This window comes from Lissotriton helveticus, chromosome 7 (genome assembly GCF_964261635.1).
Source record: "Lissotriton helveticus chromosome 7, aLisHel1.1, whole genome shotgun sequence".
Taxonomy (NCBI): Eukaryota; Metazoa; Chordata; class Amphibia; order Caudata; family Salamandridae; genus Lissotriton; species Lissotriton helveticus.
The window spans coordinates 1,499,869,610-1,499,888,295 of NC_136068.1; the positions used below are offsets into that span (position 1 = coordinate 1,499,869,610).

General features: G+C 41.0%; 1 long non-coding RNA gene across 1 annotated transcript in view; it reads left to right on the forward strand.

Annotated features, from left to right (window-relative positions):
• Positions 1 to 18,686, forward strand: part of LOC144770428 (uncharacterized) — a 398,083-nt gene that overhangs the window by 232,757 nt on the left and 146,640 nt on the right. The window contains exon 3 of the long non-coding RNA XR_013598891.1: positions 6,455 to 6,527. This is a non-coding gene — a long non-coding RNA (uncharacterized LOC144770428). The remainder of the gene's footprint in view (positions 1 to 6,454; positions 6,528 to 18,686) is intronic.

Below are 18,686 nucleotides of genomic sequence, written 5' to 3' on the forward strand. Positions count from 1 at the left end.
TTCGGTGTGGTTCATGATTTCGGGCAGTTGTGGTCTCAGAGGGGTTACATGACTTCCTCTGGTTCGCCCATTCGAAATGGAGAATTTGTGCGATTGCTGATAGAAGCATTACAAGGTCCTGTTGACATTGCAGTAGTGAAGTGTGTAGCACATACTAAGAATACAGATTTTGTGTCACAAGGTAATAGATATGCTGATGAAGTCGCACGCTATTGTGCGGAACAAAGTTATTCTTTCTCAAAGGTGGAAATAGAAGGTGCAGAAGAAAAGACTGAATTAAATATGATGTTAGAAACTGTAGACACTTGGGAGGATTTAAGAATAATGCAGGAGAACGCACCTGAAACAGAGAAAAAGGCATGGGAAATAGCAGGCTGTGTGCGAAGTGAAATGGATTTTTGGGTTTCAGCAGATGGGAGAGCTGTGTTACCTGAAGAATTAGCTAATCCCATGGCGAGAGAAATACATGGTCCAGTACATCTAGGAAGGGATGCTATGATGAGAGTTTTTAGGCAGACTTGGTATTGCCCGAAATTCAGAATAGCAGCAGAATCAGTATGTAAGCGATGTGTTACCTGCCAACAACTGAACGTAGGCAAAAGAACACCAGTCACACTGAGTCACATTGGGAGGTCGGGGGGGCCTTTCAATAGAATGCAACTAGATTTCATTGAAATGCCAAGAGTCAATCGCCTTCGGTATGTGTTGGTGATTGTATGCGTATTTTCCAGATGGGTTGAAGCGTACCCTACACGTAGGTGCGATACACTCACAGTGGCTAAATTGTTGCTCAGGGAGTTGATACCGCGCTTCGGGGTGCCTGCCTCTTTGGAATCGGACAGAGGAAAACATTTTAACAGCGAAATAGTGAAGATGTTGTGCTCCACACTGAATATCGATCAAAAGCTGCATTGTAGTTATCGACCAGAAGCTTCAGGAATTGTGGAACAAGTGAATGGCACTTTGAAGAATAGATTGGCTAAAGTAGTGGCATCCACATCCTTGAGTTGGCCAGATGCTCTTCCATTGGTGCTCATGAGCATGCGCAGCACACCTGATAGGAGGACAGGTCTCTCTCCCCACGAGATCCTGATGGGGAGGGCCATGAGACTTCCTACAGTTCCAACTACTGCTCTATTGAATATTACAGATGATCTGATCTTGGATTATTGTAAAGGACTGTCTGACGCCATCCATTCTGTGTCCCTTCAGGTGCATGCGGCTGAAGTCCCAGCAGCGAGGAACCTGTGTCATGACCTGAACCCAGGGGACTGGGTCTTGGTTAAAAAGCACGTCCGGAAGAACTGCCTAGATGTTCGCTGGCGTGGGCCCTTTCAGGTAATCCTGATCACGAACACCGCGGTGAAGTGCGGGGGGCTGCCAAATTGGATCCATGCATCCCATACTAGAAGAGTTCCAGCACCTCTAGAAGGAACAGCTCCCATCCCAGACGAAAGCCCGGAAGTGGAAGAAGAGTCGCAAGAAGGGATTGAGGCAGCTGAGGAGGTGTCGGAAGAAGTTGGGAACGCATCGGATTCAGAAGAAGAGCGAAGGCAGGACGGCAGTGAGACAGAAGACGCAACTGAAGGAGAGAGCAGAAGTGAATACGACTCAGACTCAGATCCGTATCGGAGCGATCAAGAACCAAGTGGGAGGACAAGGAATAGGAGAATAAGGCTTGGAGCTGCCACTTGGCCAACAAGGAGAAGAAGGCTAAGTTTGAGGTCGGCCCAGGAAGAAACGCTTACTCCTATATCCGAAGACTCAGATCCAGAAGAAGGTATCCAGGATCAAGCCGAGGAGGGTCTTAGAAGATCAAGTAGGGTGCGAGTGCCTAGCAGAAGATACTCTACTCCCGACTGGACCTACCTTGTTGCAGATGTCTGGGAGACACAGAACAGGGAGGATCAGGGAAGTGGAACTGATCAGAACTGACCCGATCATCACAGTGCAAATAAAGTTTCTACTGCCAGGAGCGGAGACCGAAAGGTTGCTGACACTCAACATCGTTCATCCTGCTCTCCTGAGTGGAATAAGAAAATTGCTTTTAGAAACAGTTGAGTTTCCAGTTTGCTGTTCACGATATCCAATATTGGAGGGAACTCTTCTTCGTTTGGAAATGCTTGAGCGAGTAGTAGAAATGTTAGGAGCACTTATTGTTGTGGACTAATATCATATTGCGAATGGCTTCAAGGGGGTGCAGATCTGGAAAGGTGAAGAAAGTGATCTTGATTAGAACGAACCCCTTTGTAATTGTGGATATAGAACTGATAGTACCAGGATTGGAAATTGAAAAAACGCTAACTCTCAATTTCGTCCGTCCACTTGTCTTGAGCGAAATAAGGAGAATAATCCTAGAAAAGGTTGACTTTCCATGTTGTGGTACGAACTGTCCAGAACCTGAGGGAATGATACTTCGGATGGACATTTATGAAGAAGTAGTGTCACTCCTTGAGTCATACATAACTTCAGACGAAAATAAGACTTCTGAAAAGAAATTGTAAATTGTTGCAAGATAACCTAGCGCCGAGTGGAAGAAGAAAAAAAAAAAAAAAAAAAAATGGTAGGGGTTTCCTTTTAGCGGATGGAGAAGGGCTAGGGTTGTCTATATTACTGGACTTTGAACTGTTTTGCGGAAACAAATTGTCAAGCTTCCAAGTGTTCCAAGAAAGACATTGCAAGAGAGAAAGACTTTGTTTGAAAAGAAGAGGAAGTGAATGCTGGAAGAAAGTCGAAAACTACACTGTTTGAGAACATGGAGGCTGGCAACCCGAACCGCAGGGCAAAATGTATAGCTGTTATATTTTTAGGAGTAGTGGTTTCTCTTATAATTTTAGTGGTAACTGTTTCATTCCTAGCGGGACACGAAGGGGATGAAACCGTAGTTAAGGAGGATAAGGGAGTGTCAACACCGAGAACTACCATTATTAAGGAGAAGGGAAACAACAATGAGAAAGACAAAGCGTTGTTAGATGCAGAAGTAAAAAGGTTACACATGGATGAGTCACAGGGGAATTACAAGTCAAATGCTTATGCTAAGTTGCTTTATGAATATGTTGATGCCATGGAGGTAAAGGATTGCTATGTCTGTATGCAATTACCAATTTCGGTGGAGGAGGGTATCAAATACCATCATCTCCCGTTGACATATGGGATAACGTGCAGTTTATTGTTAAGTATGTTTTATGGACGAGACGGATTTGAGTATTACTTCTCGAATTTCGACTCGACATTGCCAGAGGTTCCGAATTTCAAGCATTTGAACAAATGGGACTACTACAAAAGCGAAGACAGATTACACAAATGGTTTATTCCATGGAGAACGTTAGATACTTCACATGCTCGAATAAACAATCTGACTTGTCAAATATCAGAAGTTGAGAAAAAGTTTATAGCACAGGTAGATACTAGATACAGGAAGCAGAAGGTATTGAAGGCATCAGGACAAGGAGAAACAGATTGGACCAAGGAGGAAAGGGCACAACAACGAAAAGGTAGTATTGGTCCAATTGCTTTGGATAAGGAGAAACGGGGGAAACTGTGCATTCACAGGAGTTACTCCTATTATGAAAACGTTTATGTAGGACAAGTAAATTGTGAACATGCCTTTCAATTGGAGTACTACTCTAAGAACTTCATGAAAGGGATGCAAGCAATACCAAATGTATATTTTGTATGTGGAAGATATGCCTATGTGAAGTTACCAGATAATTGGTACGGATCATGCTATCTGGCTGTTGTCTTCCCTAAAATATATCATGTTGAGAATTTAGACACGCCTAAGAAAGAAATATCAACTAGATGGAAGCGAGGGCTGGGTGCAGCAGAAGTAGTTGGAGATGTAATAGGTGCTGCATTTCCTTTCTTAGGATTGATAATGAATGACATTAAGATCAGGAGGTTAGCTACAGTCGTAGATAGGCTATCTGCCAGTACTGCAAGATCCTTGATGCTGATAGAAGGGGAGATGCAATCGATTAGGGCAATGGTTCTTCAGAACCGACTTGCTTTAGATGTTCTGTTAGCAAAAGAGGGAGGAGTCTGTAGGGCCTTGAAGGTACAGGAATGCTGTACTTACATTCCAGACAATTCAAAGCCTCTAGAGAAGTATATACAAAACATCACTGCCATACACTACGAAATTGAGGACCTGGCAAAGGTAAATGTGTGGGAAAAAGTAGGTCATGGAATGGGTAAAGTTGGAAGTTGGTTTGCCAACTTAGGAAAGGGTATCGTTTGGTACATATTGAAGCCCATCATCATAGTAGTGATTTGTGTAATCACTTTGTGGGGATTGGTGCGTTTGTATCAATGGTATAGAGCAAATAGGTTACAGAGAGCTATGAAGAAACAGGAAGAAGAGTTGACAGCGATGCAGGACACTCAATATAAGAGTCTGAAAGCATTAGAGAGTATGAAAAGAAGTGGTACTGCCCTGTCTTCACTTTAAAGGTTCTACATTTTTAGTGTCATGGTAATGATGACCCCTGAAGGTCATCAAAGGGGGGACTGAGAGAGCACAAGTTTGAAAAAAATGTATAAGTACGCCATATTTACAAGCACGTAGTTAGTTTAAACATGTTTTGCACACGAGTGTTTTATATTCAATAGCGAAATGTATAGAATGTTAAGTAGAGTAACCATAATTATAACGGTGTGAGATTAAATGTAGAAATGTTGGAGTATATGTGAAAACCTCATGTTCTCATGTTAAAAAGAGTCATGTCCGAATTAAATGTAATTTTGGATTCCAGTATTTTGTGTAGGCCTTAGGGCAATTCACAGCAAACCTGAACGTGCTGCTAAAATAATGTGAGATAAAGTTGACATGGTTCTTTCAAAATGTACTATTGAATTTAGGGTTAAAAGTATATGCTTTATAGATGTGTTATTTTAGAAACGTATGCTAGTTAAGAATGTTTGCTGTTTAAATCAAGTTAACGTTTTAAGAGTGCAGGAACCTGCTGCATGTAAATCAAGTAGGCCAGAACAGATAATGTCATGTAGTTTAAATCGTCATGTGCTCGTTAGAGGAGAGGTCGTGAGGTGTCCAGTATGGAGCTCTGAGAGTGTTTTATGGCCTAAGATATGGTGAAGTCTGGAATTTGAGGCCCACTGCAGGACGAGCTGTATGCAGGTGCGAGGGTCCTAATCAGCTCGAATGAAAGGGACTTTGTTCAGTGGCGCCTTGCGCAGGCCTGTAGGAGTTTCCAGGAATTTCAGGGGGTATCAGCGCACGGAAGAAGGAGCCTGGGAACCAAGGTCAACTATAACGAGGGTCTTCAAGAGTACCATCATGGAGTTTTACCGCGCAAAGATGTACCACGTGAGGGGCGTCCCAAGGGGCGTTTCTATTGGAAATGTGATTTGGTATTAGGGAAAGAGACCCGGGAGGAGAGCAGAGCAGATGATTTTGGGAGCCTAAGGAAGCGGATGGGTAGGCAGATAGGCTGATCAGGAGAGACCCATTATCAGAGAAGAGACAAAGAGAAGTGCGTGATCTTCTTAGGAAGTCACCACGGCTGACACCTAGAGGGTTAAGATCTTGCTAAGTAGGGATGTCATTTAGTATAGTGTAGGGACAGACTAACCTTAATTTTTCTTTCTGTAATGACTTTGAGGTTGCAACTTGTATTCATTTTGGCAACGCTCATGTTATTAGAAGTTGTACTCATTATTTTGTTCTTCAGACTCAGACTATTCAAAAAGTTCATGTTCATAGTGATACCGATTTATCTTCTTAATCTCATTTTGAGAAGTTTGTATCTTCAGTTATCTTTGACTTTATATTAAATCTTTAACACTTAATTTTGGTCAGTGGTCATTTAGAGTGGTGTAAGTTCTTAAATTGATTGTTTTATTGCGAGATTACCTTTTACTCAAGACAGGTACCAACGATTCAGTCGACAGGAAATGGGATTTGGTAAGATAATTAGTAACCAGTAATCCCGCGTTAGCACAGGTCCTAAAGTCAATAGTGTTCTCATTTTTGAACCTCACCAACACCCGGTTGCTGAGTAGATTTATTTCAGCCAATTGTTTAGGCAGACAAAACTGCAGCCCCCTCGTTCACTCAGCCAGAGTGATGATAAAGCATCAAGATGATAGACCCATTGACAAAAGGATGTCTCTGTGCACTTGTAAGTATTGCATTTCATACGCCTGACTGTCGTGAACCCAAGCACAGGGGCACGTAGAACTGTGCATGTGTATTGGGGATTGGTGTTCGCCAGGACCAGGCTGCTGAGTGGCATACATGCCCCCCAAAGGTGGTTTGCTGATGGGCCACCTTAAGACTGAAGTCTTATGAGACGCAGCGACCATCATGCCTTTTAAAATGTTATTAAACCACGCCAAAACGGTAAACCTCGCTCATTCTACAGAAAATCTTTGACAGAACCATGAAGGACAGTGAAAATAGAATCCAACTTACCTGGTCTCTTTTGGTTGACAGCAACCACCGGCCACACCAGAGAATCCTGAGTGGCAGCGACCTGTGAAGAAAGAAAGATAAAGGAAGACAGGAGGTGAGTGCTAAGACATACCCGTAATTATAAGGTAGGGTGCAAGCACCTGTGGTTAAAAGACGCTCACCTATTCATCTTACGCAGAATGATAAGGGGATATCCCTGCAAGAGAGAAAAGACACGTTACAACAAAATCATATATGATGAGAATTTTTTAATTTGTGATTATGAACTTGGGTAAAATACAAAAACCCAAAGTTGGGGAATAACAAAAGATCCAACACAATGGTATGATGGGACAATGCAAGATTGTTAAAAACTGTTGCAAAGGACCTTTGACTTTAAACAAAGGTGCAAATGTACATGAGTTTTATATAAATAAGCAGGAGAAAGAGCAGGTATGGGTGGGGGGGGCGAAAGTGAAGTATTTAAAGTCACTAGAACCAGGCAACACTTATTTACTTGTTCTGCATTCCTTTTAGGAACAAGATCTTAAAACACCATAGGTGAACCATAGAATTAAGATGGGTATACTTGTATAGGAATCTTAGTTAAGAGGTACAGCTACATGGTATTAGAGAATAACTAGGCAGGGGGTTAACATGTGCTTTGCATTACAGCGACTTAAAAATCCCTGAGTGACGTCACACACCCTGGAATACACTGAGCCGGAACTTTCTGCCTCTCCATTTCCACTCGGTCCTCCCTCTGTTACTCTAGAGTTCACTAGGGGTTTCAATCACGTGGTGGAACTAGGGCGACAGAGGAGTTGAGAACCAGCATCCCAGTGGATTCTTGTTGCTCTCTCAGGGAATAGACACCAGATTAGTGCATAGTTTCTGACAGTGACAGACTTTTCCTAACAGATTGTCGCAAACCACTGTGCAACATACATTACTAATTCACACATGGGTTATTTAACCTTAGAGAAATGGCCCTTAACCTTTTGACTTCTGTAGACCCTCACTTAATCAATCCTGGATATCGGCGACCACCACTGCATCATTATTGGAATCCGGGGGTCTCGATCTGAGCAATTTCGATGATTTAAACTGCAGAAAAATACTCCAAAATACATAAACAAGCATTTATCTAATAAATACACATATGAAAAAATATATTTAATTCACAAACCAATATTTAAAAAAATAGATTTAAATGATTATGGTGCGGAAATCTCATATAATTGTGGGGATGCATTATAATCACATGTAAAATGCATCCTCATATAATCTTGCAAATTCTGTTAACATGAGGTGTTAGAATTGTGAAATATATTAACGCAATTATGTGACATGCCTTAGTTTATGGATAAGTGTCAAGGAGAATTAAGGTAGGAAAAAAATGTAACTAGCAGAAAGCGATAACATGTGAAACTCGTGCTATGAAGCTGACACTACTCACTTATTAAATGTGCTTGACAAATGGTATTTTCTATTGGTAGGTAAATGTATTAATTGAAATGCTAATGATGGTTATGCAAATTGTATTGATGGAAGTTAGCCGAAGTTATTTGCCTGAAATACAAGTACCTGAAAAATCTTGCTTTAGAATTAATAGTTAAATTTCATGTGCATTGCAGATTCTCTTTTCTCATGTTTCCATTGTAGGTGAAGATACAGTCATTACAAAATAGTAATGTCTTTGTTTTAGTAAGCTAGGCAAGGAGAGAAGTTACAGTTAAATGGGTTGAAAGTGATAAAGACAGAGACAGTTTCACATGGGTGAAGGCATGGGAACCAAGGACAACTTGTTGTAAAGACGGCTCATGGACAACACTGTGGAAAAGTACATCCAGAACTGCACCCAGAGTGGATGGCGTTATGCGTGGTGCATGGGAATACTACCTGTGGCTAACCGGTTGTTGGACTTTGGGAAAGGTCCATACTTCTTTCTTGCCCTCGAAGAGAGAGCATCTCAGAACGAGCTCTTTCTGTTGATAGTGGCTTTATGCTACTTGATCCATTGATGGGGGAGCGACTTCTTAGGAAGACTCCACACACTGACACCTTTTCCTTTTCATTCACTGTAGGATGTCACTCTAGCGCTAAAGTAGAGATAGATTTAATGATTTTTACTCATCGACCCACGATGCAGGGAAATTTGGACTACTGCTTTCTGATTTTATGTATTCTAATTCTTCAATTAATTATCTTGCTTATGCTGCACCGTCTGAATTGGATGCCCTGATTTGGCAGATACTAATTCTGTTACAGTTCCATGCCCTCATGTTGAGGTTTCCCTATATCCAGTTATTTTTGGCTTTGTAACAAATTAACTAACCTTATCTAGTTGTTTGTGGATTATTGTGTAGAAGAAGAATTGTTGATTAATTGGCTGTGTATTATCGATTTTCTCCCCTTAACACTTCATGCTGCAAAAAAGAACCATTGATTTGTGTCTGTAGAACAGGTCTAGAATTATTGGGCCTGGCCCTTTCAATGAAAAGGTCGGTGCTTTTCTAAATTCAGTTGAGGCCACCCATAGTTAATAGTATATTTTGTTTGATGCATTTGTATTGCTCCCACACATCAATCTGAGGATACCAACTTAATTTAAGGAACCAATTTCAAATTACTTCACACTTACAAAAGATGTAACATTTTTAATTGGATGTCTTTATTTTTATACACGTTGTTAATCTGTTAATAATATATCCTTCTCTATACATTTGTGCACCCCCTGAGTAGGCATCGCGGACCCCAGGGTTTCTCCTACCACAGGTTGCGAACCACTGCCCTAGAGCATGTATTCCCAGGTTACCTAGACCACAGGTTTAGAACCACTGTCCTAAAGCATATACACCTACACATACGCTCACACACAGACACAGTCTGTCGGAAACGTACTTTGGGGGCCCCTAACAGGGCCCCCATCCGCCGAGGCCTCCACTATGAGGTCTGAGGACCCCTCCAACATCTATGCATGTTGTGGCAGGCACCACATGTAGTGCTGTTATATTCCATATAGATAATACAATGTAGGCCTCTGTAAACTCGTTACCCTTCACCTATATTCTCTCCCTACATTACACTTGTCACGATTTACAGGAACTGACCTTTTTCCCTAGATATTACACTGTATGCAGAATGTCGGTTTTCCCTAGTTCGAAATCTCATACATTATGCATGAGGGTTCTTGGAAGAACAGCAGGATTGCCATTTCCTGTATAAAATCTATGTATAAAGTTGATGCCTAATGTCATCCTTAGGCCGACAAAGTAATACAGCAAGGTAGGACCCCTGGGAAGACCTATGGTTATATATACATGACATCTTGCTAAGATAGATAGAGGAGACTGAGACTTCCCGGCCGACACACTGACCAGAGATGCTGAGGTTCCTGCATGCAGACACAGACCAGCTCGCAGTGGTCTAACATTCCTCTTGGGGTGTCCAGCTCGAGACCAGGACGGGGTCCTATAGTGTCACATCAGGTAATGGGGTTGACTGAATCCTAGAGGAATTCTTGGCTTAACACCTACACCCATGCAAGGTACACTTAGGTACATCTAGTTAGGGAGGCATTGTAGGAGTACGCATCTTTTTATCATGTGTTTTATATACTTGAATGTATTCATGATTTTAGTAAGATGGTAGAACTATACCATCCTTTTACCTTTATAGTACTGTTAATCATTTATATCTTATACTGCCTAATGGTTTTGCACCACATCTATTCTACACCAGAAAAACAAACTGTTCAATAAATGATTATTGAAAACAGCCAGCTTGTTTTATTAGGTGTATCTCTCTGAGACTGACTGAGTAAGCACGAGTGACTGAGCCAAGGTAGTATATTGTTTCCATGGTCCTGGGAGATCAGGGTTGCCATGTTCGATGGTTGCCAAGAACTATTCCCTCCTTGGTAAGAGGAGATTCTTGTGGCACTGTGAGCTAGTTGGTACAAGAAGGCCCACATACTCAGTGGTGAACAGAGTTCGTCTGACACCAGTCCTACAGTGTATGTTGTCGAAATACACAGATCCTGTATATTTTCTATAGGAACTACACGACATGGCGCCGCCAACGTTGGTTAGGTACTTATTTAACAGTAGAATCTGAGTAGTTCAGTTGATCTATTCTCAGAAATCCCTATTCACAAAACACCAGAGATGTCTGGAAGTGGGTAGGCTAAACTCCGCCACAGCTGACTAGGCAAACATCCTATTTATTGGCTGTTGGTTAATCAAGCTTGAAGGACACAAATTTACTACAATTGTGATAAAACACATTATCTTAGTTTCCTTGAAAAGTCAGTTTGGGTTCTAAAGACAATGACTAAAGAGCACATAGATCCACTAGAGCAAGCCCCACTCAGAAGACGAGGAAGATGCAAACGCAATACAGATTGCGACAAATATTATAAATGCAGTCACCCGGAAGCTGCTTGCGCATGGTCTAACAACTAGGGGTGGCTTAGTAGCTTTTGTGATTGGGGCAAATGAATCGTACAGAACAGAGGTATTTTATTCATGGGTTACATTCCAAGCTGCAAATGCAAGAACAAAAACATTTCACTCATACACAGAAGGAGATGCATCAGTGGAATACTGTCTATTTGAGGACATTGAGGTTCCGCTTACGTACCAGGAATACTTATACTGGCTTAAAGGCACCCTACCCCATATACGAAGAAGAGTAAGACTCGATCTGCTTGGAAGAGAAGGAGCAACATGGCCAATATTAGCAGCCTACCCACCACATCCTGACATTAAAACAAGGCCAGAACCAGACTTACTCATACTTCACAAAGTAATTAATGAAACTTTACAGAAACTTTACGCAATATGTCATGAGGCCATTTACAGTCCATCCAGCAATGGCAACAATAAATACAGCTTAAGTTCAAAATACAGCAACTAAAATTACACTACAAACGTTACACGCAGTATTGGGTAAGATGCCTGCAAAACGTGAACAAATGCCATTCTGGATAGCTCAGAAAATAACACAGCTAGAAGCAGTGTTCCCAAATACTAGCGCTTATGAAAAACACAGAATGCTCACAATCTGCTTGCCCATGGGGATAACATCACAGATAGAGGATTGTACCTTGTGGGGTACAGTTTCACTGCCATATATACCAGAATTCATGGTATCCCTTCATTAGCAGTAATAGCAGACGTAGTAAGACAAATACAAAGTGAGTACGGAGCAGCGCCTGCTCTGAACTTGGGGATGAAGTTACTAGGTAACTATGCCCAGATAGCAGCCATAATATTAGCAAATATTAATGGGGAGGCAGCATCAGTGGCCATCCGCCAACATCTAATTGAGTTCAGTCCTTTACAACAGGAGCACAAACTACCTAAAATAATTGAAACGGCGTATGCAGAGTTAGGCAGGGGCAGTTTGGGTGGAAAAGAGTTAAAACCACAACTAATGGGTAGTCCCGAGAAGGAGACATTCAAGCAGACACCTGCTTCCTCTAAAAAGAAGTGGGACAATAAGAAAAACAAACTATTAAACAAAATATATCTCAATCCAGAGGTAGATCTCCTCCACAGGAGCCCTCCGAAAAGAGGTGTAACCTAAGGAATAGGGATGCCATTAGGAAACCTGACTGGTATCAGGATACTGATACACGTTCCTCTCATTCCTTTCAGGGTTCATCGAAAAACTCAGAGAGGGAAGGACGGTCAGACAGACAAGTAAAGCGTGCTAAGTCCAGAGACAAGCAGAACTCTAAAGACTACACTTCCAAAATAGAAGATAAAGCCAAACCCAAATCACAGTTCAAAAAGAAGAAGGTTGAAGGTCTAAAGATCAGACATGCCCAGTATTCTGAGGGCTCAACTACTGAACAGGGAATGGGCTCTGACGATGCTAGACAGTGCAGCAGAAGTAACAATAGCTCCTTAGAACATGATGGAATTTCTGGTGACAGCAGACTTGAATGATATAACATGGCGGAAACACCTGATAGTAGGGTAAGTGTCCCACATAAATTGTATGAAATAACACTCCAAATGGAGGGGGACAAATGCAGGATAGTTAGAGGTCTTTTTTGGGAGAACATGATGTTTGGCTATGACATTTTGTTAGCTGAACAAGATTGGCCGCCAGCATGCGTCATGGATTGCCCTGGGGGAGAAACAGTAATTTTACCAGCATTTTCTGACCACGTTCCAAAATATTTGAAATATACATATGCGCGGCAGTGGGCGGTAGCCCAGGCTCCAGTATTATACAAAATCCATGTTGGATGGGATGAAGATTCAACCCACCACATTATTCCACTAAAAAAAAACTCCAACTGCACAAAGGCAGTCTTCTATAAAGCAAGAAGTGAAAAAACAAGTCAGGGAGATCTTAGATCAACTGGAATATCATGGGGTGATTGAAACTTGCACCTCTCAATGAATTACAGTTTGTTCCCAGTATCAAAACCACACAATTCATTTAGTTTAGTTTTAGATTACAGATATTTAAACACTTGCACTAAGACGTTTGCAGTTCAAAATGCACACAGTGCCGCATTAATGACTAACATTGTGCGGAAAAAATACAAAACAACAATAGATATCTCAAATGGATTCTTTTGCCAAAATATAGTGCTTGAGAGCAAATATTTGACAGTATTCTCAGCGCTAGGATCCCAGCTGTAATGTTGTCTGCTCCCAAAGAAGTATAAGAACAGCCCAGGGTTGTTTTCGGTCAAGGCAACTGAATTGCTTCGAAATCTGGTTGAAGAGGCATTGTCCTATGTGGATGATAATTATCTAACGGATAATGACCTGGAGGCACACTTGAACAGAGTGAATACCATCATTTTGGGATTTGCCTCTGAGGGTTATGAATTCAACTTTAAAAAATCAAAAATAGCCCACCTTAACGTCCTTTTTATCGGGTATGTGCTTTCAAGTGAAGGAAAAAGCCTGGTAGCTAACTTTTTTGAAAACTGCACACTGCTCCAACCTCCAAAATCATTGAAAAACTTACAATCAATCTTGAAATTCTTGATTTTTGGCAGAACATACATTTTGGATTAAGCAGAAAGAGTAACACCTTTCTACGATTTAATAAAACCTGACTTTTCAGTTAGACAATTGACACAGGACACAGAGCTACTCTCCGTTCCTTACAAGCTGATATGATAGCTTCCAAACACTTACAGACAAAAAGTGAATGTACGCAACCTGGTGATCCGAATAGTTGCGGGTCAGTCAGGGTACACCTATCTAACATATAATGAAGGTGAAACAGTACCAATAGCATGTAAATCACATTTGTACACAAATACTGAGATACGTTTTGCATCTACAGAAAAAATTCTAACAGCTGTACAGGCTGCTGTAGTTAAAGAAAGAGCCCTGGCTCAAAGGAAACGCATAATAGTCATTAGCCCAGGTCCAGCCTTAGAGGCTGCAACAAAGGCAAGCGTTCCCAACGCTAAAGCTTTACACCCAAGATGGATACAATGGGCTAATTCTCTCACTGTAACAGATGTAGAATACAGGTAGGAACGTAATTTAAAAACACAAGCATTTCTGCAATATGAACAAGAATAACCTCTACCAAATGAAATAATGCCAGTCGATCAGTATGAATACATTATTTACACTGACGTTTCTTCACATCCGGCAATAGGGAGCAAACAGCAATACAGCGCTGCGTGTGCTATTGTTAAAGGACGGATGCGGGATGGGAAGTTTTATCTGAATTGCACAAAAAAGCAGTCTCTTGGAGACTGCATGGCACAGCTGGCAGATCTAAAAGCACTAATACTGGCACTGGTAAATACCGATCGAGAATTCCCCATACTAATCGTATGCGATATCGTTTACTGTGTACAGTCATACAATGAATATGTACATCACTGGGGACAGAATGGGTATAAAGATACAAAATGTGGCACAATTAAGCACAAAACGCTTTGGGAACAGGTAGAGGAGTTGAAAAACAAACTACCAAGGGCTCACATGATACACACATTGAGTAATCAAAGTGATGGTGTTCATGTTGAAGGGAATTCATTGGCTGACGAAGCCGTGAAGGAAGCTGTTCGCACGGCTTCCGTAGCTGCAAACACTCGATCATAAACGAGGATAGACAGTGAGATAATGGTTGCAATTATTGCCTCACGCAATAACACAGCAGTACCAAAAAGATTTCCACTCAAGTACTCCTTCAAGTTAGATGCAAACAATGTTCCATTTGCTCAAATTCCAGGAGCAGGGGATAGGGTAATACCAAATATGGATCAAAGGTTAGGATTAATTCTAGCAGCACACAAGGGTATAGGTTCTGCACACTCAGGAGTTTCTGCTACGGTATCTCTTTTGAAACAACGCTGCTGGTGGCAAGGTCTAAGAAGGCAGACTAAAGACTAGGGGGCCCATTAGGATGGCGGGCGGATTGCCCCTGCCACGCTGACGGTAGCCACCGCCTTCCTGGTGGGGGCAATCCACCCACCATCTGCTCCTGAATGACCCCCGCCATATTAGTATGGCTGGGGGGTCCGCGGCAGATGGAAAGACCGTCCGTCGCTTTTCCGCCCCGGTCGTCTTGCAGCTGGTGGCGGTGTCTATCAGACACCGCCAGCCATATTAGCATGGACTGCTGGGGGGTATCTATGGTACACCCCAGCCGTTCCATGCACAGCATGGCAGGCACCGCGCGGTGCCTGCCATGCTGTGCATGGAAGTGCACAGCATGCCTTCCTGCCATTGTGGTGGGCGGTGCTGAGTGCACAGCCCACCACAATGGTAGGAAGGCAGTACTGTGGCGCAGCAGGACTGCCATCTCCTGTATAAAATATATGTATAAAGTTCATGCCCTACGTCATCCTTAGGCCGACACAGTAGTACAGCAAGGTAGGACCCTGAGGAGACCTATGAATATATATACATCACATCTTAATAGATAGCGGAGATCAAGACTTCCCAGCCGAAACACTGACCAGAGACGCCGAGGTTCCTGCATGCAGACACTCCAGCTCGCAGTGGTCTAACATCCCTCACGGGGTGTCTAGCTCAAGACCAGGACTGGGTCCCATAGTCTCACTTCAGGTAATGGGGTGACTGAATCCTAGACCCATGCTAGGTATACTTAGGTACATCTAGTTAGGGAGGGATCGAAGGAGTACGCATCTTTTTATCATGTGTTTTATATACTTGAATGTGTTCATGATTTAGGTAAGATGGTAGAACTATATCATAATTTTACCTTTATAGTACTGTTAATCATTTATATCTTATATCGTTTAACAGTTGTTACAGCACATCTATTCGACACCAGAATAACAACACTTCATAGCATCTGCTATTCTCATCTGTGTTGGCAGGCAGGCTGACATGCCCACCAAACGAAGCCTAAGTATGCTTCCTTGTAGCCATCAGCAAAGGAAAGTGATACGGTTCTTCTGTATGAACTTTGTCTCAAGTCTCTCTAGCTCATTACACTCTGCTTAGTTTATATATTCAATCTGAACATTGTTGCACAATTTTAGAATGAACAATTAGCAGAGGGCCCGGGCACCCTTTTACCTACCTTATTTGCATTCTGGGAAACCATGCTCATTAAGTATAATAAATGAAAAGTGAATTTATCAGTTTCTATGAAACCTTGCTCAGTTATTTAAAACTATTCACTAGAACAGATTACTGAGATCTTACAAAATAACATGAATGTTTTCAAGCAGACTTGATTATTATGTTGCAATGAATAATGTCTTGAATTTTAGTGTATTATATAGTTGAAACTTATATCTAAATAACCCAACATATATAATTCAAGAAAGGGGACACATAAAGGGAAATACTACATATGATAATTATAACAACTTTCCATAATAATATACTTTTTTATATTATACCTTGCTTATATCTCCGAATCTCGAATAAATCATAGTATCTATGAGAACATAATATGTTAAACTCTTTCACATTAAACACATACAAAATGTTCTATATTGTTAATTTATGTCATGCACCAAATTTCTCGAGCGAGAAGTTTCATCATTGCACAAATTGCAGCCTTATTAGTAGTAAAGAAGAGCCTGAATAATGCCTCGGCATCACAAATACAGTTGTTAGTCACCAGTCACTGGACTGCTATTATTTTATCCTTACATTCTCAAAATGGTTGGGATAGTATGCACATTGATGTCAAAGGTAATGTATTCCTCGATACAAAGCCACAATTAGAAATCAAGGGTAGATAACCCACATGGCATCCTCACCTATAGGATGCCCAAGGGGTTGGTTAGTGCAAGACCTACTGTGAGCAAACCAAGAACTTACGATGGGCTTAGAACTTTATTGCCACTCATATTTGTTTGCTTCCGTTTCATGGCTTTACCTGTCCCATCTTACTCATCTTGTGTTTGACCCTCCCTTGGAGCATAGCCTCTTTACCATAATTTTGCTTGGCTGACATGTTATTCCACTTTTCTCTTTTGGGGAACTACTTTTTTCTTTTTGGTAAAGCACTCTATGAGAGTGCATGTGTTTTCCAACTTTCTTAATCATGTGGTTTTCCCAAACATCTGCTGGCCCTCCCTTTTGTGTTGCTGTTGCCTTTGTGTGCTGCTCTCTTCTATCTGCTTCCACCCCTGCATGTCCTCCACAATCTGTGTTGCCCTCTTCATTGTGTGCTGCTTTTACCCTCCCCCCCCCCCCCGATCTGGTGTTATTTGTATTTTAATAACCTATTTCTTCCCACCACCCTCGTGGGCAATTTGAGTTGTTTTGGCCATTATTTTGAGGGCCCTGGAAGCTGCCATGTGCTCCTCTTCAAACAAAAGTTATTTTGCACTTGTTACATTTGTTTTTTTTTATTGATCAAACAAAGTGGCATCACCATCTTAGGTCTGTCTATAACAAAAGAAAATGGAGCCTACATCATTCTGCAGATGATTGGATGTGTGGTGAGGTATGCAGCCCTACTGAGGATGTGACTACCAGCAGCGGATGTGCCTTGGGATAACGTTTATTCTTTTACCTTTGCCAATGCTAAACTGCTATTGGCAAAACAAATTGTCACTTTTACTGATTCATCCTAAAAAATCATTGTCAAAGCCAAAAGGGCCCAAAGTCGAGCCCTATTGGCCCTTCCACAGCTTTTTAGGTGGCTTACAATGTAACACCATTTATGAATTACATCTCCAGAACATTAAAGTGACAAGAAATACATTTAGTAAGAAAAAAATACACTGCCAAAATATCCACTACAATAATATAGTATTTAAAAAATAAGAATAGACTTAACCAAAACATCTATAAATTATTTCAAATTAGCAATCAGTAACCATAAAATAAAAATGAAATTATTTAAAATATATATATAATATTTTCTTTTTTTGACAAACAATCTGGTTTTAAGTAAAGAATGTAAAACTTAAATACATATTTCGTATTTTGAGATAATAAATGTAAAACTTTGTTTGAAAGAAATATATAATTAACTAAGTTTATTTTATCTTGCAAAATAAATTACTTAAAGTTATTATTATTAAATATACATAATTATAATTTTTTAAAACTCATAGCTACAATAAACTACACATATATAAGTATTGCTAAATAATATCACAATTTAAAAAAACTATACATGTATATATCAAAACACGCATTTTATGCTCATTCAACTACAGTCAATAATTTATAAAATTTGAAATTTTTGAAAAACAGTTTATAAACATCAAGAAAAAATATTTGATTTGACATCCCACAAACATTAAAACATACATTATTTTAAGGGGGTGCAATATAATAATCTAACTCCAGACCAACAAGCATTGCAAAAATGCATCATGTTAAAGTGGTCAAAATACTGTTCTAACCCCAGACCCGGGTCGTAGCTGTTAGTGGTACAAGGTGCAGTGCCGTGGGGTCCCAGAGGTGTGAGGATTTCATCCTTGCCTAATTTGTGCCGGGGTGTTTTTTTTTTTTTTTCTTTGCAGAGTTTTATATAGCGCGAACTAGACCCGAACCGAATCAGGTAGCACCAGTTACGTTACATGAGGACACACTTTCATTTTAGGCACGGGGAGATTAAGTGATTTGTCCAGAATCACAGGAGGATTTTGGTGTCGTTACCGAGACTCAAACCCAGATCTCCAGGTCCGAGGTCAAGCGCCTTAGCCATTAGGCCAACCCCTATGGATAGCTGTTCCATAAGAAAGCATTGCAATACAATGTTACATTTAATAATTTTATCTCGGCCTAGGAAACAGCTACAACGTTCATTCTTGGACTTTTTAACATATATTACA